Genomic DNA, 24,520 nt, shown 5'->3' with positions numbered 1-24,520 from the left:
GTGCACCCTTACAGAGTTTGGAGATGAAGCCAAACTGGTGGCACCAGTCAATACTCTTGGGGACATTTAGAGGGACCCAGACCAGCACTGAGAATGGGCCAAGAGAAGCTTTATGGTTGGTGTTCAGCCAGGATTAGTGCAGAGGCTTGCACTTGGCACGGACTAACCCCCTGTACTAGTATGGGCTAGGCCAGGGAGCAGCTCTCCTGGATAGGACCAGGTGTTCAGGTGGCTTTTAGGCCAAACATAATCCAGCAGGGAGTCCTGGCAGGGAGAAATGCTGGCAGCATCCTCAGCTATATCAACAGAAGTATATTCAACAGACCAAGGAAACTATTTATTTCCTCTGTGCAACACTTTTAAGGCCACTCCTAAAATACTGCATCCAATTTTGGGCCCCCAATGCATGAAAGAAATGGACAATCCAGAGGGAGTTCAGGGAAGGCCTCCCAGTGCAGTGGGGCTGGAACACTTGCCACAGGAGTAGAGGCTAGGGTAGCTTTGAAGGTACTTGATGGCCATCTTACACACAGTCATTTTATCACCAAATGTGTTCCTTACTAAGCATGCTGGTAATTTTGGTTTTATATTCTCCTTGGGTTTGCATTCTCTACTCCAATTTGGCCTTACAATTCAGTAGCTATTTCATAATGATTTGCTTTGTAATTCCACTAGTTATGTTATTTTGCAGGGACAGTATTAATTACAGATATTCTTCAGTCATATATCTGTGAGGTACTTATCATTAAAGAAATATTACTCTGCCTCTTAAAACATAGTTTTATAGTGGTAACATAGAATAATTATTTATAATAGTTGCTTACCACACATCTACAGTGAGAATATATGTAGTGGCCTGCTCCAAGAGCATAAAGCAACCATGAAAAGTTTGTAACAGTATCAAATAACAGGCAAAACTAGATATTTGAACATATTACCTTCACTTTATAATGCTACTTGCCTTTTCCTTTTGCTTTTAAACTTAAGAGAGTCTCTGCTAGGCAGAGCTTGAGTGCCAAAATATGATTTTTTTCCTTATGCTTTTTCTTTTGGATGATTCCAGGCTGTGATCTGCATGTGATTTCTTGCATTTTTAAGCTTGTTCTACTCATGTTTCTTATAAGCACGTAAGTGGACATTTCTGGGAACTACAGTCTGGTTCCTCTTTTTTGATGTCCATTGTATGTATAAGATTCCTACTCTGAATCCCTGCAAAAGGATTATAGGAGTAATCTACAATTACTCAATATTATTTATTTTCAGTGATAACACAGTATATCATTTCAGGGAATTCACTGTGTAAGAGTATTTATGGTGAATGAGGGGTTATTTCTGACAGGTAATTCAGACTTGCAGTACTGTGTGTCTTCTTCTCCTTGGCTCTAAAGAGGTTACAAGGCCATGATTAGGTGTATCCACACCTTCCCTTCCTTAATATTTACTCATTTTTTGCACAAGAAATTCTGAGCATGGTTGAAGCTGTAAAAAAGACTAGTGGCCCATAAAAACAGGTGGATGGGATTCTTTTTAAACTATAAAGGGACCAGACCAGCACTGAGAATGGGCCAAGAGAAGCTTTATGGTTGGTGTTCAGCCAGGATTAGTGCAGAGGCTTGCACTTGGCACGGACTAACTCCCTGTACTAGTATGGGCTATGAAACACCAGCAAAGTGATTCTTGTATGAGATCAAGAAAGAGCTGAAGCATCAAAGCCATTGATGGTTGAGTACAACAGGCTGGCTTAGCGGTCAACTGACACAATGTGGCTGTCTTGCAGTCTGGGTGTCCGCAGAAGAGCCAGACACCTCCACTCTCTTCCCAGACCAATGGAAAGAAACAGTTCAACTTATCCTATAGCATTGGCTCAAGACAGGTCAGATTAATAATTCACTTTTTGCCCTGACTACAGACAGGGTCTTGGGTGACTAATTCATTTATCCACATGGCAGATGTCTAATATGAGAAAGGAGAACTCTCTCTCCTGATATCCCAAAACTTCCTCTGAGTTTCAAATTGAAACAAACAAGATCAGGAACATTTTACTTTTGCAGTGACTTAGGAACGAAAATGCATGAAGAGGTCTGCTGCTTTTAAAATGTTTGTGCACTCTGAAAGACTGACTACTGAAGCTGTTCTGAGCACCACATTGGTAATGGAACCGAGCAAGGTGAAAGTTTCTTGAAATCTGGAGACTTTAATACAAGCAGATCACCTCCATTTAGTTTTAAAAGACTTTATTATTTGAAGGAGTATTCTTCTTTGTTTCAAGGCTGCTTATGACTTATAACTCTTCAACAGCCTTCTGAGCTATTTATTTCTAATAATGTCTGCTCTGAAGTTCTGAAAAATTTTCTCTGATTGTATTCTGGTCCTGTTCCAATTTTAGTCCAAAATCTTTTTGATGGATAGTCCTCATGGGAACATGGATGCAATATTTAAGATAGGAACATATTTAACCTTTGCAAAGGGCAAATGCTAATGCTGTTTTGTAATCTGCTGCTTGCCTAATCCAGCATCCATATCCTTTGATCTGATTCTATTTACACTGTGACTTCTTCAAAGTTTTAGGAACATGTCCAGTGGAAGAGCTTCACTGCTTTCTGTAGTCTTCATTAAGGCTTAAATGTGCATATTTAGTTGTAAGGAGTCTGTATAAAATAATTCTAACATTTGTAACGCTGGATTATATCTGCTCACATTCTGGAATTCTACATTGTAACAGTAGTGTCAGATCCATTTTCATACACAGAATCACAGAATGGGTCAGGTTGGAAAGGACCACCGTGAGTTGTCTGGTCCATGCTCAGCAGGGTCATCTTGGCATAAATTGCACAGGATTGCATCCAGATGGTTCTTGAATATCTCCAGTGAGGGAGACTCCACAACCTCTCTGGGCAACCTGTTCCAGTGCTTGGTCACTTACACAGTAAAGAAGTTCTTCCTCATTTTCAGGTGGAATCTCCTGTACCTCAGTTTCTGCCTGTTGTCTCTTGTCCTATTGCTTGGCACCACTGAGAAGAGCCTGGGCCCATCCTCTGACACCCTCCCTTCAGATACTGACAGACATTGGTGAGGTCTCCTCTCAGCCATCTCTTCTTGAGGCTGAACAGGCCCAACTCTCTCATAAGAGACATGCTCAAATCCCTTATTCATCTTGCCCTCCGCTTGACCCACTCCAGGAGCTCCATGTCTCTCTTGTCATGGGGAACCCAGTACTGGACACGGCACTCCAAATGTGCCTCACAAGGGCTGAGTAGAGAGGCAGGATACCAATTTCGACCTGTATTCCAGAATATCATTGACATTTTTGGCACCCAGGGCACACCACTGCCTTGTTGTCCACCTGGATGCCCCAGGTCCTTCTCCACAGAGCTGCTTTCCAACAGGTCATCCCCCAGCCTGATGCATGGGGTTATTCTTTCCCAGGTGCAGGGCCCTGCTTTTGCATATTTTGAATTTCAGACAGTTCTCAGTTCTCCTCTGCCCTGTCTCCAAACAGGCTCAAACTACCTTATGAGTTAAACTGGAGTGACAAAAATTTCTGTAATCTGGAAAAGTGTATTTATAAAGGAACTAAAATGAGTAGTCTGCTCCTAGGCTGTACTGTGTTATTTTTAGTATACTACTTCTGAAAATAACATTTTCAAAAATGATAACACTGTCTTGTAGAGAAAGCATTGCTTTCATATGCTATAAACACTGAAAATTCTTTGGACAAGCAATAGATTTTCCCTGCTCCTCACTGCAACTACTCAGAGGGCACTGGAAAACGTTGGGTGTAAGCCAAGGATTTCATAAGTGGTTTTATTCCAATTCCTTGCCACAAGTGATTGATACCACGCTTGTATAAGAGGCTAATGAGTCTTTGCTTAACAAAGAAAATTATCAAGATGAGATGTAAGTCTAATGCAATTCATTCTGCTTGGAAGAGTACCCAATTTTTAGTGAAGTGCCTGAATGGAAGATGCCTCACTTTGATCATGAATGATGTCTGATGTTGTCTGAAAATTTTGTAAAAGTTTTCTTGCCTTACCTGCTAGGATCAACTTCTGTAGGCTATGAAGTGGGATGGATATAAAAAGCTTGAAGGTGGTTTAGTGGGTGAGGTCACGTAGCACAAAGAACACGTGATTCCACCTGTGTTCCTGTGAGCAGGTCTACTGAGGCCATCTGCATTTGGTGGTCTGAAAGAGAGACTGCATTTTTCTGCAGTTCTCCAGATAAACAGATTTATTTTCCAGAATTCCTTTTTCTCCTCTCTTTCTAACCCTTAGATAATGTACTAAGATGCAGACAGCTCATACATTCCCGCTTCCCCAAGTCAGTGCTGTTCACCCCATTTGTTTCCTATCTTGACTCACAGGGAAATGGTAGCTGACTTTCTCAGGGGAAGATAGTGTTCCCTGACCTTGGAGTTCCTAATGTTTTGACTAACACTGCAGGTTAGAGAAACAGTTAAATGGTGTGTACTTTCATTAGATGAACTCAAACTCAGTGAATCTTGGTGTGAGATTCATTAGGTCATATTAAGATGAATCCGTGTAATCCATATCTGAAGCCAAACAATCAACAACTGTTTTCAGTCTGATGATGATGAGTTCACATAGATTGACTTCTTGATTGCCAGTTTCTAGTTCACTTGAATGCCAGTTACTTTCCTTCACTGAATGCATGAATACAACTCCATTTTAACGTTCACACCGTCTCTATCAACTTTGCCCTTAGCAGCAAGATATTGCATTTCCTTTACCTCCATACGTGTTGCTTAGGTAATCAAATAAAAAATGGGTTAAAGTGCAATCAACCTAACTCCTGAGAGAAAGCATACTTTCAAAATCTAGATGTTTTTGTATAAATTAATTGAGATTAAGATATATTAATAGACTTATTTGAACCTCTGTCTCAAGGAGACTAACAAGTGTAACTCTTTCTGAACATGCTAAATGAAAAAACACATTCAGAGAAAATAATTGTCAGTAGGTCTAATATGTGATGCTGTTTTGTTCAAAATACACATGTAGGTAAATTATCCAGCCGAAGAAATTTGTTAACAGATGTACTCAGTGAAAGAGCCATCCAGTGTGAATTGCTAACAGATTAATTGTAGGCATCATGTGAAATATGACTAGGAGTCCCTGTTTCCCCAGCAACACTATTGCAAAGGACAGCAATAAATCTTCATGGAGAGAAACAGGCATTACTCTTACAGAAATTTTTGTGCATGCAAACAGTTTTGCCAACGGCCTGGGGTGTATCTTAGGAAGTCTAAGGTCATTATAAAAACTAACAAGTTAAAGCAAAATTGTGTGATAAAATTAGTGTGTGTCAGTGGAAGAATCTTTTAAAGTCACTAGTAAGTTTTATTGGAGCAAGATATTTATGTCCTCAAAATATTTAAAAACAAGAATGAACTGATTAGAGTAGACAATTTGGATATGCCTTGCATGGAATAGAATTCCCTGAGGTGCTCTGTAAGGGCTACTAATTCTCTGACTTGCTTCAATTTTTGAACCAATGGTTGTCATGCATAGGCATAAAATGCACCAGGCAGATACCTCAGCTCTTTCTTGCTTCCCACGGGGACTGCCTAGCCCAGCTTCTGGACCAGAGAGACAGAATTGCTTTTGCAGAGGTGCCTGAAACCAATCTGAATGCTATTTAGTAAAAACGTCCTTGGTAATTTTCCAGAACGAATAGAAACATTATCTCAGGGAAATCCTCCCCTTCCATTCAGAAACTGCCTCTCTTCCAGCTGGCAATTACATGTCCTGTTCTCCCACCCTGCCGAATATCACCATGTCCTGGGATAACGGCAGCAAGTCCAAGTTTACATGGGAAAGCTATACTGGGAAAGCAAGATGTGTATTTTTAGATATTACAAATGAGATTAAGCAGTAGGAGATGGGGAAGTGTTAAAGCTATGTGACCTCCCAAATCTCTGTGGACCAACTGTTTGGGAACCTTTGAGATGACAAGATGCACCACACTGTGAGCACATGTAACCCTGCTGTTGTGTCCCTTTGAATGCCTGGACTATTAATTCCTTTAAAACATTTAATTAAAAAAAGGAAAACAAACCAACTTTTTCCAGAAATAGTAGCACTCTTTTTATTTTTATTTTTTTTTCCAGAGGGTTATTTTTAAACAGTTTTTGTTGTTTTTTTGAAGGTGCCCTTGAGACTACAATGTGGTTGGCAGGAATACTAAAATGTGCTAGTGTCAGAAAGAGGGGAGCGCACTAGATGCTGTTTCATGCCAGCACAAATCAGTCAAGTGTTTTCCCTTTTGGCTGTTTTGGTGAAAATTTTGCAGGTGGGTGATTTCACTTGTCTTTTAGTTTCTGTATGGCTTTAACGTGGATCCTGCTGGTTGGAGTTTGGAAACAACAAATATTTTGAGAACCTTAGCTGAAAAGAAAGGATTTTCTTTTTCTCCACTGAGCTGAAAATACAATCTTGGCAGGGAGTAAAGTCATGCTTGGCCATATCACTCAGTCACTATTGAAACAGAAATGCCCTTTTGCAGAGTTCATCCAACAGTGTCACTGAGAAGGAGGGGTCATCCTGGTGCAGACAAGACAGAAAGGACAGGATGAAAATAACATTTCCCAGCCCTTCTAACATTTTGCTCACGTCTTTTTTGAGTTTTGTGCATTCCAAAGATTAATGGGAATAACTTGTCTCCTTCAAATTTATAGTTAAAATGCTGGGAATAAGTTACCATATTTGGTAATAATAGTTTTGATTCAAAATGAAAGTAAAGCCTGTAAAAGTACCGGACTATCCAACTTCCACAATCATTATCTTAATTGCCCTTGAGTAATGTAAATAGCTTATGTGGACATTATATGTTTCATCAAATTTAAATTTTGGACCTTTTATGAATGTCTATTTAATTCATCAGGCATCTTAAGAATGTGCAAAAAATTCACTTAGTATCTGAATCTCAGTCTGAATAGGAAAGATGATATCCAAGAAACAAATTCAATCACCAGTCCCATAGACAGTTCCTGACAAGAAAAAACAGATACTTTTTCATAAACTCACTGAAGGGTACTATAGCCAAATATGAGGATTCCTTTATGTAAATTTTAACTCAAGACCAGGGCCATGAGGAAAATTATGAGTTACTATTAATAATTGCATTATTAATAAAAGCAATTGCAATTGAATTTACAGCATTATAATGGAGAGGAGAATGGGCTCTACTGCTACTGTTAGAAATAAATCAAGCAAGTAAAATGTGAAACACTTTTCCCATAACTTTCTGGAGTTTGCTGCTAGATCCCCCTGTTCCTACAAGGTCGCCAGTCTGATGGAAAAATTAGACATCTACAATGGGAGTCACCACAACATCAACACTGAAAAAAACTTGTGGTGTGCGGGCAGATGAGAAATCTATAGAGAAAGCAAGGGGCTCTAAAGAATCTGACAGAAGCCTTCCCCATTTATGTGACTTCAATTACAAAGTCATAGCACTGGTGCCACATTCGCTTTGGCTTGCAAACAATTTGTCTACTCCCTGTTCCTAGCAGTTCCTGTACAGTCCAGATGGCACACAGGGTATATTGTTGAGATTGCCTCCCTTATCAACATGGTAGCAAATGATATGTAACTTAGTTTACAATAAACTCCTGTGTCACTTTTTTTTTTTGCCTAATGCAGAAGAAAAAGGCAAAGCCACAGTTTCTCTCCTTGCTTTCATTTTCTGCTTATTCTTCCCTTTTCCCTCTCCTTGTTCTCTTTTTTTTTTTAAAGAAATCTGTTCAAAATAATGGCATGCACTTAATTGAGAAATAGTTAACAGAGAGATGTGACAGAAATATGTTTTGTTGAATAAGTGGAACAGGAAAACAAGTTCCCTTGATTTAAAACTTTCAATATTTCAAGTGTAATTGGTAAAAAAGGTTATTTCTTGCAAGTGATACTACTGGAGCCAATCTTATATGTTTCCCTTAACTACCATTGGCTTCTGAAAGAGCTCTGCATGTTAGGATTTTAGGACTGACTGTTTTACCCAGAGATGTAGAGACAGTCACCTTGCAATTATCAGATCACTGGACTACATACCTGCAATTATATTCACTCACGTACATAATATTGGAAGTTATTTCAAAATAGATGAAAACATATTTGTGTTTTGCAGAAAACTCCGTATTTTGCTGGACCTGGCAGGACAATCAGTCCCCCCCAGAGCAATCCCATGCCCACAGCAAGGATGGGCTGAGATGCATCCTAAGATGTAGATACAGATAGACTGATCCTCTAGCCTGGTCCCTGGTCTGTGGTCCAGCCCCACTGCCTGCTTCATAGCTGACCCACAGCCTGGGCTCTGGAGCACACAGGTGTGAGGGCACACGGGGCCCTGACAATGAAGATGGAGCACTTCTGCTTCATGTTCCTCACTTTGGGATCTCACCTTGTCCACAGAATGTATCAGCATGATTTTTTAATGATAAGTTTTTACAACATAGATGAATCTTTCCTGAAGAGGGATCTGATACCATGCTTCATGTAGAGAAGTGTTATTATGTATGAACTGTTATAATGCATGAGTGGTTCTGTCTTTGTCTGTTTTGAAGGTCTTTGTCCCTGATGATGTTACCAACCTGAGAACATGTGATCAAAACAAAGTCTTGTGCACCAACTCTTACTTTACATTTTACTTTTAATCTCTTAAATAATTCTACCACATTGCTCAATTCAATTTATACACTTGATGGTTTTCTACCTAGGAATTCTTTTCTCTTTGTGGTGTTGAAGGAACTTTGATTCCATAAAGATCATGCAGTTTATCAAAATGAAACAAAGTGGAGAATTTTCTTGAGAGGCTGGGCCATCTATCAAATGCAATTGTTTTGCTGGTACAGAAAATGTCCTACTACACAAAACATTTAAAGATATTTTGCAGATACTTTACTACTATATACCTCCAATATCTGTTACTAGGTGCAAGGTACCAGCAGAAACAGGGAGATGAAAACAAGCCAACCATACCTGGAGTACCTTTGAGAAGGTTGAGGGGACACTGACCATGATGAAGGACAGCACGGGAAATGCTCCTCTGCAAAGTGCAGAGGCTGTGCTTATTTGGGGACCCAGCCTACAAGTGAAAGGATGGCTGCTGTGTGTGGAAACGTGCCCAGACACACAGCGTGGAGTGAGCAGATCTGACAGAACATGGTGAGGCCTGAGTGTGCAGAGACACCAGGGAGGAGAACAAGCACAGGTGCCCATGCTCCAGTGTAGTCTGTGCTGCCACACAGCACCACATTTTGTACCCTATCTAGTTAAACTCAGTCTAAGTCAGAGATTGTTTGCTTTCCTGCTGCTTGCTTGAATCCTAGGACTCAATAGGAAGCAACAATTATTCCAGGGTGATTCAAGCAGAACTTAATCCAACCTTTCAAATATGCATGGGGCAGCAGCAGTTTTAGATTCAGACTCCCCATCATGTAAATTATTAGGGCTTTTTTCTCAAATAATTACTAACTCACATCTTTACCCATTATAAATCACTTAATTTTCCTGTGTTTATGTCAGTTTATGCCACTGAAAATCCAGTCTGATGACATAATTGGAAATATGGGATAAAATGCTAATCTTCAAGAGTATCATAGTCTCTTCACACAGATGTTTCCATAGTAACATAACCATCGTGATACAACCATGGTGAATGGGGTTTTAATGTGATTTATTTCCTCTTCTGTGATTTTATAAAATGAGAGAATTTGGATGGAGACACTATAGAAATAATACTAATTGATCCACAAGTACAAGGAAGGATTTGGCAAAGTAAACATGATTATGTGTCTAAGGGGGACGTATAGACATGTTATGAAAGAGAAGAGGGAATATGATCTCCCTCTAATATACATGTATTTTAGATTAAAAAACCTTAGCTGTATTCATGTAGATGTATAAAAGCTTCCACCAAAAGCATTATACATTTTTTACAAGTATTACTTTTCTCACCAACCAGAATAGTATATTAGAGTCCTAAATCAGCTGCCTCTGCCTCAGCTGTCACAACCAGAGCCAATCTCCTGACTTAATCACCCCAAGTCAGTGAACATCCCTGCAAAAACCTGTTCCCCAGTCTCTCTCACCCAAATGCCAAAGTCCTTGATCAGTAGGACTAATAATGCCTGGCTTCCTAAAGCTTTGTGTCTCAGGTGTACAATGCACTGCAATTTCTAAGAAAAGCATTTTTGACATTTATGGCAGTCATGACAGCTCTTCTGTATGGATTCTCTGTCATTTAATACAAATTGGGCTCATTCATTTCCCAGTAGAAGAGCTGACAAGGTCCTCTTCCACACCTTTTTTTTGAAACTTTTAGAAAATTAATATATTTTAGATCATTATCCTATCAAACTCCACCTCATAAAAGATGGCTGAAATTGATGGGCTAAAAAGTTATGAAGTGCAAGTGGGCAGACATGTACACTTGCTGTGAGTATATTCTTATACATATATTTCTTCCTTATGAAAAAAGATAAATGAGCTTCACAATATATCTGAAAAATAAGAATCTGAAACTTTTGTAGGTTAATCATCTCATCTGTAAGGTCCTTCACTGGTTGTATGGTGCGCTGTCCCAGGTCTGATGTGCGCTACAGGAATGTAGGGATGGTGCAGTGAGAGCCACTGGCTTGGAAAATGTTGAGAGCTGGAGGTGCTGTGCAGGAGAGGAGAAACCATCTCTGAAGAGGGTAAATGATCACCAGAGGTAGGAGCCACCTAACCAGGTATTTAGATTTGCCAGAAGAAATTAATTCTCTGCCTGCAGGAAAAAGAATTGCTACCTTGTTTGGATATTTCCCAGGGTAGAGTGATTTTAGGAACCTTCCCCAACAACAAATGATTTATGAGGCACTTACTGTAACAACTATGCCAATACAAAATAATGTGAATAAACCAGGCATTATCAACAGCCACATGTTACTACAGATAAGATGGGGACACCTAAGTTTTCTAAAATGGAATGTATTTCACTCAGATTTGTGTAGTCTCTTCAGTTTTAACTACTGCTGGAACTTCAGTTAGGTTTTTGCTGAAGCCTGGACTACAACTTTCAAACTAGCTATCCATACTTTCCTGAGGAAAACTCAGGAGAAATTGCTACTCTCCAAAACCCTTGCATGGTCTTCTCCTCACACAAGGCTCTGCCTTCTCTGTGGAGAGGAGCTGTGCCCTGTCATGAGCTCCCAAGCTGACCTCAGGGTGCTGCAGAGCACCTGGGGGCTTGTGCCCCCCAAGACATGCCAAAGAGTTATGCAATGAGGAACAAATCAAGCCTGCCAGCACAGGGATCTTCATGTTGCTCCTGTGCTTCCCCTGAGGTGCTACCAGGGTGAGCCAGGAGGCTGGACAGCCCTGAGCACAGGGGACATGCAGCCTCCTCGCAGCTCAGGCTTTCAGGGTTTAAAAATGATCCAGTTCCTAGGTTTGATGCAAGTAAACAATAGGCTCTCTGCTAGCCCATCATCACTGAGATGGATTGATTTTGTTCCTGAGCTGGTGGGTTGTTTTTTAACTCTAAGATCATCAGAAACAGGGAGTGAATGTGATGCTGGTCATGCCCTGTCTCAGACATGCTCTCAGCATCGCAGCTGGACCCTTAGGAGATGGCATAACACACCCTTCATATCTCTGTGAGGTTGAAATCTTGCACAGACTTACTGTCAGAACCCAGATACTGCTCAGTTTTATGATCGCTTTACATTTATCGCACATTTACCAAAAAATTCAGATTTAGGACCAAACTGAAAATCAGATGTGCAGGTTGCAACACCTCATTAACCTGAGGGGATATTGGGTCGGAACAGAGAAGTGTCTAAGCTCCTCTAGGGAGAGCAGCAGCCTTCCAATAGGCAATACCGCCTCCAACAGCAAAATTTGCCCACGTGGACAGACAAGAGATGTCTTCCAGACCCGCCCCAGAGCAAGCTGAAGTCGGGCAGGTGATGGCATCACAAGGTAGCCTCAAAATCAAGGCACACTGTAAGTGCAGGCTTGTAGCTTTTGCCCATGGCAGAGATTAGGTGCCAGGTACAGCATAGGAAGCCCTGCTAAAATTTCCCTGTTTGGTCTAACTATTCCACATTACAGCTTTTGTCGAGCCCTTCAAAACAACCTAAGCCAAAAAAACGTTTTCCTCAGAAGGGTAAAAAGAACATAATTTTTCAAGTACAAAATTGAAACAAGCTTGATATTGAAGGGTGTCTACATGACTAAAGAATTGTTTTGGTATTAAGCCTGAAGTGTGAGAGACCATAAATCTAATATTATGGTCTTCTGTCTTTAGGCATTTTTAGAGAGAAATCACAATATTTATTTAGAAGTGTCATTCACTGACCATGTTTATTGTTTTGGTTTTGGTTTTTGTTTGAGTAGAATTTCACAACAAATTTTAGAATGTGTATTTTTAGTGTTTATTGCTGCCAGCTGGATGACAAAATAGACAATATTATTACAGATTATAGGATCAATAATCCACGTGCTAAGAAGGATTTATGTAAGAGCCCATAACAGCTTAAACTTCAATAAATAACAAATAACACAGGACAGAAATAACAGATATTATCTAAATAGAAACAACAACATTTTCCTATACCAGAAAGGAAAATAATACATGCAATACTAAAATTAAAATGCATTTTTGGAAAGGTAAATAGAATGCATACTCTTGATTTGTAAGAGGTTTAAATACATATTTGCATGAATTGAAATATGTTTTGAGGTCTGAAAGATCAGAACAAAAGGAGCTTTTCTTGTCTCTGCCCATTTTATCTGCTTCCATGATAAAAAGGAATTTCTTTCATTTTCACTGTTTGAAGCTCAAATCACAATCCCTGAGGGAATTCATGAGGGAGCAGAGGAGGTGAAAATAACCTCTACATTTGAATACTACAAAAGCGAAGAATCACCAAGGTATATTGGAGATGATATTTCATTCAGGTATTTTTTTATTTCCCCCACATTACTTTTTATGTGCAGTGTGTACTTCCTCTTCCGCAGAGGGAGCATCAGTCTAAACACCAAACATCCAGGCTTTCATGGTTTATAAAAAGAAGCAAATGTGATCAAAACAGGGTTTTTTTTTCTTTTGCCTCGGAGATATAGCAGTAGCTTTGATTTCCTTAATTGCATGCATCACTCTGGAAAGGTCATACTCTAATTCTGGTTATTATTCTGGGAGCAGAAGAAATAATTCTGAGGGTTTTTTTTTACCTGCTTTCACATTCCAGCAAGGCTTCCTTCTTTCTTTTACAGGAACAGCTACATCCTCCAGAGATTTGACTGGCATGTGGCTAGTCAGCCAACAGGAAATTATTTACAGTTTGATTTTTAATTACTTCTGATAATGTGAAGGCCTGAAAAATTGTAATCCAAGGATGAACCTCCCACACACTGGGAAAATTCAGATCATTTAACACTGTGTTGCCACTTCTTATTTACCAGCACACTGACCAAGCCAGGTTAAAATGTGTCTGGTTTTCTTTGGTTTGTTTTCCCATCCCATTCTGTGTGTATAGGAAACCCTGTGCATGGCTCAAAACAAAATGACACAGATGACATTTTGCAGATGACCTCCCCATGCCTCAGGGACCACCGGTGACCCATAAGCCTGGAAAATGCCATCCACACGGAATATCCTGATAGGGTCCTGGGGATGCAGAGAGCTGCAGGCTGCAACTCGCTGACCCTTTCGGCCTTGGTCCAGCAACACACTTAAGCATGTGCTTACCAGTAAACACCTGACTTGGTGGCTTTGGCTGGATTATGAATGTCAGAGTGCTCTGTTGGAGGACAGCCAGAGCACTCAGCACCATGCACTGATTTCAATAGAGAAGAGTATGGAGAAAGTTCATCTTTTTAATTGCTGGACTGATTTATTGCCTCCTGCAGTCAGTGGAAGTATCCTTTTGGTCTGAATGTGACAACACAAGGCTCCACATGATTAGTTATCTAAATCTGTGACTTTTTTGTCTTTTCCTGAAATGTCAGCTGATAAAAATCTGGATCATTGCACCATTTCACTAGTTTACCCCATCTCTTCCTTTCAAATGGATTATGGATAGTACCAACAGCTGCCCTCTTCACAGGCTTAACAAAAGCATCATTATAGTAAACCTACTTGCAAAGGTAATTTCTTTTCTTGTTTTAGTTTCCTCAGTTCCTCTGAAACAATGCATCCAGCTTTGAACAGCAGTGTGTTTGTAAATACTCTTTCAGAGAGTTATGAGAGGTTTATAGTTCAGTAGGATACTTTATGCATCCGGTTCTTCTTCTCAGGATATGACTCCTCATGCGATTCACTCCCTGTTGATTATGTCATTGTTTCAGACAGCTGGTAATAAGGGTTGGAAAACCTGGTGATTCTTCCTGCTTGGACAGTTCTGATTTGAGTGATGATTTTGGTGATGGGACTACCTTTAGGAATTCTTCTGGTGTGGGTGTGCGTTGCCTTCCACTCATCTGTTGCCTAGAGGATTGAATTATTACCTCTTTTCTTTCACACCAAAGGGTATGAGGTCAGTCACCTCTCTGTGGTTTCAAAGCAAAGGAAGAGATTTCTCCCCAGATGCTCATATCTCCAGTGTACACCTGCAGGATCCCAGAAGACACTTGCTGACCCCCGTATGCTGCTGCTGCATCCCAGGTGTGTTGGCAGCCCATCTGGTAGTCTTTGTCACTCCATAAAAACAAGTTTTGTTCCCTTGGCCTCTCCCCTGTGGAATGCATGTGCCAAGTGTTTGCTATGGGCAGCAGGGCAGGTGTTTTGAGGAGCAGAGCTCTCACCAGAGGCTCTGCTGGCAGCTGAGCCAAGGCAGCCTGTCTGCTTGGGGAGTCCTGTAACACAGGAGGGAGCGTCGTGGCTTCCCCTGGAGGGGTCTTTACCACTGGGGCAAGGAGGCTGCAGCCTCCCCTCTCTCAGGAAATCCCTGCAATCCCCTACTTCTGGGAGGGAAGATGTCTCTATTCAGCATGTGCCAGACTGCTGGGTTTCTCGGTCCTGGCCAGCCCTGGTGCCTGGGGGTGTGCACCCCTGCCAGCCCAGCCTTCTGCCCTGTGTCCCTGTGCACGTGGCTGTGCCTGAGGGAGGCTTCACTGATGAGGTGGCAGCTCCTCCATGTCCTCCTGGGACGGACTCTTAGTGACAGCACTTTTGATGTTGGGCATTGTTCCTCTAAAATACATCCCAGAAACGTGGGACAAGGTTAGATGTTTCTCTCTTTCCTTTTAGCAACCCAAAAAAGAACGACATCAAGCTGTCCCCCAGGCTGTGCTCAACCTAATGGAATGTTTAGGTTGTTACAATTAATTTTAATAAGAGCAGGCTTTTAGCTCATGCTGGTGTTTTGGAAAAAAAATTCATTTCCCTCAAAAAAGTTGACACGAGTGGTTCTGGTACTTCATTTTTTGTCTGCTTGTATTTTCTTTAACAATAGCATTATTTTCTGAATTTAGGGTAAATCATCCACAGCAGTTTTAGTCCCCTGAAAGGTATTTTTGGCAAGCATAATAATTTCTCAAGCGTCTTTACCTGCCTTTAGTTACTTCAGAAAACAATGCCCCCAATTTGTTATATGAATGCAAAAGAATGGCCAGAGCAGGTCAGAACAATAAGTGCAGGTGACCCTGTGCTCTGTACAGTGAAGCCTGTGCCTTGGCCCAGTACAAGGAGTTCCCTAGTGTTCCCAGAAATGCTTAAGAAAGGGAGTAGGAAATGTGAGTCATTCTTGGTTGCTCCTTCCTCTCTCCTGGTGCCGCGCCTGGCTGCCAGTGCCTGGGGGACTTGCCGAGCTGAGGTTTAATGGCCATCCTTGGTCCAGCCCTGATGTAACCCTTCTCGCATCCAGTTGGGTTTTGGCCTTGGCAGCATCCTGTAACAATAAGTTCCAGAGTTTTATTTCCACTGTGTGAAAGATGACTTCCTCTATTTATTTTCTGCTTGCTGCCTACTGATTTTAAAAGGTGCTCTTAGTGTTGTGTTGAAGCAGGAGGGGGCAGCTATTTCCCACCCACCTTCTCCAGGTCTTATAGTGTTTATACACTTCAGTCATCCTGCCTTGACTCCTTTCCAGCCTCAGCAATCCCAACCTGGCACCATCTCCTTCCTATACACCTAATCACACACCCTCTCCATCTTCTCTAGTTCTCCCTATGCTCATCCATGTCCTGCTGTGAGGGAAAGAAAAATCTAGATTTGCTTTCTGCGATATCCTTCTTCCCTTGCCCTCTTTTGGCAGCCAATAATTCACAGGAGACACACCTGGGAGGTTTCCCAGGGATAGTGCAGGGCTGTTGGATGGACTGACTAGTCTCGCAGGGAAACAGTCCTGCTCTTTAAATAGCATGGTCTGCAAGGGCCTCTCCAACCAAAACCCCTGGGAGGCTTAGTTCCTTCCTATCCCAATGGCTTCTCAGTGAGAGACTTTCAGTCCCCAAAGCTTCCTCCTAGCAGAAAGCATGCCAGCCCAGGAGGACATGTGAGGAAGCTGCTTAGTGTATGTGGCAGACCCCTGGTCACCCAGCTTCAGCTCAGCACCTGAGTGGAGAACATTTTACTTTTTTTATTAGAAACTCTTTACTTTTTTATTAAAAGCAGAGAATTGGCGTGTAACCTTAAGGAAACTTGCTCTTGAGTTGAGTCTTGCCAGGCAGACTATTGCCCCAGAAAATCCTGTTGGCCACAGAGTTCCACAGCTTTCTCAGATGTGAGGAGAAATTTGAAGCTGAGACACCAAGTACTGCAGCCCCAAATGCCAGGCCTGGAGTCATTTTAACTCATTTGATAATACCAGGTCTCCTTCCTCTGTTATTTGTGCTGGATTTGCTCCATGGATTCCCATTGAGCCAAACATTCCTGGGGCTGGCAGAGGAGGCGAGGGCTGGAGCAGGCCCTTTGTGCACGGTGGGCCGACAGCCAGCTGTTGAGGGGAGCTGAGGACCTGGTCAAGCGATGGCAGTGACGTTTACCACTGCAGAAAAACTGGCTGCAGGCAGTTCTGCTTCCTTTGCTGAAGGGACAGGATGACTGGGCAAACAACTTTTGTGGGGAAACAGAGCAGGAGGAGAACAAACCGCTTGTTTCTCTTTGACTTTCCATTTTCCTCATCTAAGTAATCATCTTCTTCTCAGACAGGGTACTGCTTTGTCTGAGAGGTTATTGCCAAATATCTATCTTAAGCGTCACACACAAGCAGAGAATAAAGTAAGTGTAAGCAGAGCCTTAGATGTGAAGGGGTGCTGAGGACCAGATGATGACAGTGGAACAACTCTCCTGGGGTGACATCCAAGCTGTGGTGTTAAGTGGAGCCATCTTCTTCTGCCAAGATATCTGAATGAACATCTGTTGTTGCTGACTAAATAATGGTATAGATTGAATTAATCCTTGTGACACAGGAGCTCTCAGTCAGAAGCAATAGCATCAGCTGGAAGAGTTAATTCCTGGAATTGTGTTGCATATCACCCTGACCAACGCACATTCAAGGCAAGCAGCGTGACAGGATGCTGTGCAGTACCTAATTCCTCCATTCTTCTTGCTGTCCCTTGCTTTAATTAGGTACCATTAATCAGTCACTGGTTAATGAGGACTCCATATCAACATGTCCAGCAAAATAATAAAGCCAGAGCAAGATCCATCCTTGCCACTTGAGCCATGTGTGCCAGTCCATATGGAGCTGCATTGCACTTGCAGCTGTTGATCAGGCAGCTGTGAGCCCATCCAACCCCCATTCCTTTAAAGAAGTGGCATTGCTTTCGCTCCCTCTTCTGCTTCCACCACAACAATGAATGTCTGTGAGCAGATGACTGAGGTCTCATGCTGCTCTTTCCTGTACAAATGGGAATAGGCGAGGATGAATCCTTCAGAGGTATTTTTAAGCCTGAAGTCAAGATAGAAGCTGAATGGTATTTTCTAAGGCTTTGGGATACTAAAACCTCTAGAAGTTGGAGGATATGGAAGAGAGAAGGCAGAGATCTCCTTAGATATTTCCTCTGGTTATTTCCGTGGAAGTTAGCTAAACTGCTTTACAGATTAGATTCAGCTGTTTATTTTAAATGCCAGTGGGTATATATTTTTATAATTTAAAATTTTCTCCATTTTTCTTACCTGAAAGTAAGGTAATCAATCTTTCAATATTGCATTGAGACATGCTGGTTAGACCACTGACTGTGGTTCATTTTGTACATCAGAAATATTTTAATCATAGTATGTTAAACACTGGGTGCTCAGTCAGGCACAAAGTTCTCAATGCATAGAGCTCAGTGAGGGACTGGGGCCTCAGTAGCAAGCAGGAGACAAATGCTGAGAGGGAGAAGATGGAAAGATAATTGTTGTGAAACTGTGTTTATTTAAAACAGCACACAAAACGATGATGGATTATACACTTCTTTCAACTATTCTTTAGTCGGCTTTTCCAATTGCATCTCCCTTACATATGAAATATTGACTAATTCAAAAAGCAGTGTCAATGAAGGATCGTTAAAGAAAGTGGGATGTTCTGCCATGTGATCAGACTGTTCCTGGCTACTGTTTACTCAGTGTTTGCAGCAACCACTATGGCACAAGGAATTCAGAGACAGAGTATCTTTTTTTTTGTTGTTCTAGTTATTTACTTTCTGTTGTATATGTTTGCTGCACAGTATCAATCCTAATTTAGGATATAGCCTTTTGCCACTTGAAATTATCCCAGTGTTTTATAAAACAAACTGAAAAACTGTCAGAAATTCTTAGAAGATCATAAAAATTTAATACTTTATTGCTTCACTTCTGGTTTCCTCCATCTCCTCCTCCATATGCAATTAATAGCCACTGCATTATGGGACAAGATATAGGACAGTAGCTTTGAAAAGAAAACTGTCTCTTCTATTGCAATCACTTATTTTAATTATTCTTTGTTTTCTGCAAACTGTGAAAACCATCTTTGACTTGCAATCTTTTTCTGGACTTTCTAGCTACAATGCATGCCCCCCAAGAGACAAAGTAGCAATGATTCTGGGGAGGGAAAAATTAAAGTTTCTTTGGGTAGCTCTGGTGTATTAGGCAGTATTTTTCGTTTTTGAACTCTCTCTAGTTAGTATTTCTACAACAGTTTAATCCCAACCAGCTCTGACCCTCTGGACATTGCTTTGAATAGTAACGTGCCATCTTTTTGGGTGCCTGTCATCCCTGACATCACACATCTCAGGCACCAAATGAGACCAATTTACCCTGGGCAGATGGGACCCACTGTGTAAAAGACATTCAGCGTGTCTGCACTCACCATGTCCGGTGCACCCGCAGCAGGACGCAGGTGCTGCACATACCTGAGCAGGCACATGGAGCCCATCTGTGGGGCTCCAGTCACCCTGGTGTGGCACAGAACTCATCTGCTCACAGAGAGAAAACCTGGGGTAGCTGGTCCTCATGTACCTGGCAGAACTGCTCACGCAGTGTCTAAACATCTTTTTGCAAATATTCATTTTCATCCCTTTTCCCTCTTGTCTTGTATTGTCCACTTCTTGAGACAATTCTCTCTATCTGATAATCCTGCCCTTTGAACCTTTTTACCATTAAACTCACAGGATATCAAAGAGCATAGTCTTCATTCACTGGAAAGTAAAACCTTCTGGAATTTCCTGATTCCAAAGCAGGTGTCAAAGAAAGATAGGGATACCTTTCCCTAATGAAGATCACTTTTCAATGTGATTCTGGTTATCTCTTTGGTGAAAATGTATGGCCTTCTACTCAGGGTAAGAGCCTTACTAGATTGACATTGAAATGTTCTTTAAACTAACCATGATGGCAGCATAAGTAGTTTGATTCTTTACTGCAATTTATCACTTAGACTGGAACCCAATTACAACTAGTCCAGCCAGAGAGTCCAAGGTCTGGACACAGTCTGTAGAATATCTCAAGGCTGTATGTAAAATCTGCATGGTGATCCAGTTTTACCTGAACTACAGCCAAAGGAAGAAAAAGCCTTTCAAATAATTGTTTGAATTTGTAAAGGTATTTTTGGCAGCTAGGCTTGCATTTTTTGCAGTCAGGCTAAATATGGTGACATTGAAATTTGCCTTTATAAATAACCACAGATGCTGGATTTGAAGTTTACCCGTGTGGATATTTATTCATCCAGTCAGTGTAGAGAAATTGTTTTACTAGACTTCTGTGACCAATTAAAAGTAAAGAGTTAAATACAGATTGACTAAGCACATCTGAAAAAAACCCAATTTTTTGAGGATGCAAGTTTTCTGTTAAAACTGTGTTGAAAGCAAACAATTTAAATGTGTTTTAAGATTTTCCTTTAATTCTTAATTATTCCCAAAGCATTAATCATAGCAATGTTTTAAATGTCCTTGAAGAGGGCTCTTTAACATGGCTGCTTGTTCTGTGTTCACTTTCTGAACCTTAGAGGCTAAAGGGGAGATGAATATAACCTCATTGATTAATTACATTTATTTTATGCATTTATAAAACTGTTTAAAAAGCATTTCCATATAAATACTAGCTAGACTATGCTAGCTATGCTCTATACTAGCTAAACTTCAATGTGAAACAATCAGGAGCGTTGCAGTAAACAGGCATTTCCTTATGTGAATAGTTTGGTCTCTGAGTACACTTGAGCAAAGACTACTGAAATGTATCTGAGTGCTTTGACAGTCAGTGCTTGTCTGATGCTCAAAAGCTATTTATGGCATTCATTTCTATAAGTAGCACAGAGTTTCTAGGATGCCGATGAAATGCATTTTTGGGTGACATGGGTAATCTTTCATCTCTCTGTAGAGTATAGAATTCCCACATAATGCTGTAGTAGAAACATCTGCATCTCAGTGCAAAGAAAATGATCACAGTTTTTAGAACCTATGCATTTAGAGTTGCTGCCTCTTTCTTTTAAAGAATAAATACTTCATATGCCACAAATAAAAAGTAATGCATCTTTGGACAAAAGTTATATTTTTCTGAATTCAGCTATGAATCATTATCTCTTTTTCTGTTTCTGAGAAGAGAAAACAAGGATCTGAAAATCCACCAGGGTTTCAGGCTGCTATGGTCCTGGTGGTTTAGAGCTGCCTTCACTAACAAAAAATATTAATCCCCTTCTACATGTCCCACTTTTAAAACTATCCTTTATTTTAAGCTTTTCAAGATGCTCATGTTCCTATCAGTATCAGATGAAATTCCTACAACATAAGTAAAGTTTTTTGGAATGAATTTGAAGCAGAACAATGCAAAGAAACAAACACTTTGTTATAAAGAAAATACACCTTTCTGAAAAACAACATCTTTATTTTCATTTCCCTCGAAAAAGACAATGTGCAATACTTTCCTAACAATGACCATATTGGAGGTGGTTCACTATTTTTATAACACTCAGAATTGAGTTGTCACTGGCTCCTGAATTGTAGGAACAGATAGACAGCCTTTGAATATTTTGAACACACTTGTGCTAAAAATTATATGTACAGTATTCCCTACTGATGCTGATGGTCAGTGTTGACAGGAACTCCATGGTGAGCTTCTTCAGGGCCTGGTATGTCTTTCAGTCTGAGTAGCCATTGTCTCCAGCCATTGCAGATGTGTCTGTAAGGCTTTTCTTCTAAGAATATTTAGCTACCAGAGATAATGTCCAGGAAGGAGATGGGGAAAAAGTCCTTTATGAAAAATCTAGAGCCCTTGCTTCACCTGAACCAGTCACCTACTACTGTAATAGTAGTACATTTTAGATTTATCTCACAGACTAGTGCTGGGGTTATAGTAAAATAAATACTTAGTCTCAGATCCACCACTGTGAATGGCTTCTTTTAGTCTACTGTTCACATCTCTGACTGCCTTCATTATAAAATCATACCCAAGCAGGTCAGCCCTGGAAGATAAATCATGTCAGCGCAAAGCTGGTTTGTGAGCTCTGATATATTGGCTTTGTTAGGCCTTCAGGTCTTGTGAATCTCCACACATTGTAGTCTGCACTTTGAGACCAGTCTGCTCCAAAGGCTTGGATTTTTTTCCCTAATTAGAGCACAAGTAAGTTGTTACTGAAGCATTTGTGACAACATGAGATGAGTTATAAAAGACACAAGGTCTGTCTCCCAGGAGCAATGCTACAACAAAGCTGCAATATTATTATATGAGTTGATTTGAGCTCAGGTAGAAAAATTTTCTACTGGAGTCAGATGAGATGCACCTCTTGGGTTGCTGGGGTACCTTTGCTGCTGAGGTTTTGTAAATTTACTGCATTTCTGTTTTCAGAAACACTTTAGTGAATTTACACAGCATTATTCCCTTTCACAGTGATTTTGCTGTTTCTCCAGGTGCCAGTATCACAGCCTGTTTTATTGATGAAGCAAAGCCAGTCTAAAGAAGCGTTATCTTTTTGCACATGTTAGGATGTTTGTAGTAACCCTTTCATCTCATGTGCTATGATGAGGTATAATCCAAAAGCTGGAGGTGTTTATGTGGAGAGAAAAGCAAACCTGGATACTGAAGTCCTTTAGCTGCTATTAGCATACTCCTTCCCTGTCAGGTGACACAAATTAATCTCTGTCCCAGAGGTCTGTCAGATAATGCAGTTGAGAGAGGGAGAGAAGTGTCATTGAGCTGCAGTTTGGAGACACCCTGCTGCAGAGGGTAACTCACTTTCACCAGAGGGGCTACAGGGATCTCTGCTTCCACAGTGGCACTTCACTGCAGCAGGAACCCAATGGCTCACTCTCCCAGTGGAGCTTCACATGTGATTCAAAATCAAAGGGAGGTCTCCAGCTCTCCTGGCTACAGGAGTCTCCCTTTGGCTCTGCCCTGGGCTCACATACACCCTTTGCCAGGTATTCTTCTCTGTATGTTGCATGATAGAATCCAAACCTTACTGCAGTTTATTGAACTCTCTCCATTGCCCAGAAGGATGATTGAAGCCAAGCCATAGCGGACACTGAATGTGTTTTCAGAGCAGGAGTAACAAAAGGTCATGCAAGGAAGGAAAAAGTAAGTTCGCTGGATTCCAGCAGATACAACAAACATCAATATGAATACAAAAGCACACTGGGTTTAACAGCAGAGCACTGTGAATTGTGAAGCTGTGTTTATTCCTTTGAATTCAAGCAGGAAGGAAGGGATTTTTGTGGCTCTGGCATGGGGCCAGATGGTTTGCCTTTCCCCAGCTCTCAGCTTTTGGAAACAGGAACTTACTTTTGCCAGCAGTGCCCCCTGCCCCTGCCTCTCCCTACCCACAGTCTGGCTGGAGCTCCCCTCATCCCAACTCCTGTCACTCCACTCCCTGCCCTGGCAGCCACTCAGGGTTCTGCTCATTCAACCTTCATGGTTACACAGGGCCATTTCCAGGACCACACCGTTTCGGCTGCTTGCACTATAATGTGTGCCCTAACAAGCTGTGAGCGTTTGAAATTAGCTGTGGAATGCAGCAAAAGTGGTCTCTTCTGGGTTCCTCAAATAAATGGAGTGTGCATTTTTCCAAAGAAATACTTAAAGACTTTGGACACCTGTTAGACAAATATTAAATCTGCAACTTTTTTCCATTTTAAACTCCTGATTAGAAACTAAGAGTTTATTTTTGCCTTTTTTAGGAATATCTGGGCCTTGTGGTAGCCCTTTATAGAATGGTAAATTTTGATTTCTGGATAATTGCTGGAAAATGACATTCCCATTAATCCTCACTAGTACTGTTCAAGGATTTAGAAACCGCTTTTAGATACACGCACGGATCTGCAAATCCCCTAAGACAGAGCCATGGATAATGGGAATATAGAGGTCACTTGAGTCATGAAATGCGAACTCTGCATCCTGTCAGGTGGTGTTACAGAGAGAGGAGAAAGGCAAATAATGGTGTTTTCATTCCTTTGAAAAAACACTGGAGGAGTGGAGAGACTACACTGTTCCCTGCAAGAAGTAAAAGATCTCCCAGTGTGGCCAGATGACCATGTTAATCTCGCAACTGCAAAGTGACAATGCATGCTGAGAAATCCAAGCCCAGATCATTTGGGACTAAACTGATTTAAATCCCAAGTGCAAAAAACCTGTGGTTTAATGAGAAAAAAGTAGCAGTGTTGTGAGAGCCATCAGCAGGATATGCCTGATTTCTGACTGCTCTGTTGTTCAAATAGTGGTTTTGAGTCTGTGGAGCAGATCATCTGTTAGCAAAGTTGTGGGTGCTCTCTATGTGGAACACTCCCTGTTACTCACACTTGTAGATGTACTGGGTGCACAAGGTACCAGAAGGGGACAAGGGACAACCCTCCAAATTATCCTGGAAAAGCCTGGTGTGGACAAAGATGCCATCAGGTTACTGCAGCCAAATGATACTGCTTTGAGGTACAGAACAGGAAGGCCATCTTTTTCTCTGAACTACACTCCTCACAAAGTTTTTTTGCATCCTGATAAGATCAGGTGAGTAATGGTGTGTAGTGCCACCAAAAGAATTAAAACTTCAGTGTGGTGACATCTTAGAGGGCGGTGGGGCTCTGCTGGGATAAGGGCGTGCAGGGTGACCATGGGGGAGAGCAGACAATTGCATCCA

The sequence above is a fragment of the Corvus moneduloides genome, chromosome 2 (assembly GCF_009650955.1).
Source record: "Corvus moneduloides isolate bCorMon1 chromosome 2, bCorMon1.pri, whole genome shotgun sequence".
Lineage (NCBI taxonomy): Eukaryota > Metazoa > Chordata > Aves > Passeriformes > Corvidae > Corvus > Corvus moneduloides.
The sequence above is the reverse complement of the archived record's forward strand: the minus strand, read 5'-3'. Positions refer to the sequence as shown.